Here is a 2,351-nt window from a genome sequence, read left to right as displayed (position 1 = left end):
CCTGAGGCTGCAGATTGGGGACCACAGGCCCTTGGGGGGTGGGTCTAAGCTGGGGTCTGTGGTCACTGGGAGGGGGCCCTGTGTCCTGTGGTCCTGTGGCTGTGGCAGCTCAGGAGGCCGCAGGCCTTGCCCCTACGCCCGCTCCAGGGGAGGCTCCTGGGCTTCGTGAACCCCGGGGTGCTGGGCTGCGGGCACCCTCCAGTCCTGGCTCTGTCCTCGGGACCTCCTTCTCCTCCCCGTGAGGACACCTGACCTTGGGTTCAGGGTCCAGGCTGAAGCCGGGAGGGTTTCATCCTCAAGATTCCTGACCAGTGACCCCGGCCAAGGCCTGCTTCACGTGAGGTCCCACTGTGAGTTCCAGGTGGACGTGATGGTGGGGACCTCATCCACCACGGTCCAGGGGCCGCTGTGGGGGGCTGTCCAGGTCCCTAGAAAGCCCGCCTGTGCCTTTCCCCTGGGGGGACACACAGCTTTCTCTGTTGTCAGTGACCCCAAAGGTGAGGGCCCAGGACCCCTGCAGGACCGCCCCAGGCAGGGGGGACCGTCGGGAGGAGGACCATGGAGGTACAGACACAGGGGGCGCGAAGCCGGCCACCCACGAGGACCCTGATGGGACAGAGAGGACGTGGGCAGACACGTCTTGGAGGGCTGGGCACAGCGGGTCAGACCTCCCCGGGATCACAAGTGTCCCTGAGAGTCTGAATTTTCCAGAGACGGCCTTAGGACAATCAGCAGAGGAACCCGCACATCTTCAGGGTCCCCTCCAGGAGCGTGTGCCACCCTGAGCCCTTCCCTGCACGTCCGAGGACCCTGATCACAGAGTGGCTCATGGCACTCCAGAGACCAGCGCCCACAGAACCTCCCCAGTGGTGGAACGGGTCCAGACGGCTCTGATTCGCTCCCGTCCTGGTCTTTCGGGCAGTACTGAGGGCCGAACCCAGGGGTGCTCCCACTGAGCCCCTCCCCAGCCCCTTGAATTTGCTATTTTGAGACAGAGTCTTGCTAAGTTGCTGAGGCTGGCCTCAAACTTGTGATCCTCCTACCTCAGCCTCCTGAGCCACTGGGATTACAGGTGTCCCCCCGACACCTGGTCCTTTTCCCTCTTCATAAACAGTCTGCAGTGACCTCTGGGAGTGTCTTTGGGACATCTGCTTCTGGAGGGAAGAAGCCTCGCCGTCCGCACTTTAGAGGCGTGTCCCCCGTATTTTACCCCCTAACCTCCCTCGATGACCCCCTCCCCAGCTGGGGCCCTTGTCAGCCCCCTGGTGTGGACGTTTCCACAGCCGCCCGAGCTGCTGGACTCTCGCCGTGGCCCGGGGTCTGCGGGTTGAACCAGCCGTGGACCAGACGTTCAGAAAGGCCCGTGTCTGTGCAGGACGTGTCTGTGCAGAGTTCTTCCTTGTCATTGTTCCCTGTGCAGAGCAAGGGAACAGGTGCGGCACGGTCACCGCGCGTGCGCAGGTCTGATAGGTACCTAGATGGCCACAGCTGCAGGAGTGTGTGAAGCGTGTAATGATGCCACCACCGCAGGCAAGGAACTGGAGCATCCGTAGGTCTGGGCGTCCAAGGAGGGTCCTAAACCCCACCCTCCATAGACACTAGTACAACTGTGCAACACAGGGATGTTCCCAGGTCTCTTTTCATCCAATCCTGCCCTGTGGCGATCTTTTTCATGACCATATAGTACTCCAGAGCATGGTTGTGCTTACTTTAGCTGAGAGTTCCCCTACTGCTTGGCATTTGCTTCATTTCCCATTTTTCACCACCACGAGCGGCCCTGGGATCAGCAGCTCTGTGCGTGCGCGCGCGCACACACACACACACGCACACACACACACACACACCCACCCACCCTTAGCTACAGCTGTCTTATTTCTCTGAGGTCTAATCCCAGCACTTGACTCACTGGGTCAAAAGGTCTGTGTACTTTTAATTTTAATAGCAGTTGCCAGCTTGATTTCCCCCGGGGAACGGGGCGCTTCACGGTTACCCCAGTCATTGGAGAGCGGCTTTCCCACGCCTCCCGCCAGCCAGGGATGTTGCTGGTCCTGTTGGTTTGGGCCCGGCTGAGTGATCCCTCATTGTGCTCCTTAATTTGCGTGTCCCCGGCGTGGTGCAGCTGTGTGACTGCTGGCTGTGCGTTGCTCTGCCAATCCTGTGCTCGTTTCTCCATGGGGTCATTTGTCCCCTTCCCGTGGGCCTGCCAGCTCTCTCCGTGACGTGGATTTTAACTTTCCGTCTGCCTTCCTCTTGGCAGCTGCTTAGCCAGAGGCGTCGCGTGGTCGTTGACCCTGCTCACGGGGCCACTGGCCACGCTTGGCTCTGCGGGGACGGGGGGGGGGGGGGGGGGG

This window comes from Marmota marmota, unplaced genomic scaffold (assembly GCF_001458135.2).
Source record: "Marmota marmota marmota unplaced genomic scaffold, marMar, whole genome shotgun sequence".
Lineage (NCBI taxonomy): Eukaryota > Metazoa > Chordata > Mammalia > Rodentia > Sciuridae > Marmota > Marmota marmota.
Note: the sequence above shows the minus strand (reverse complement) of the source record.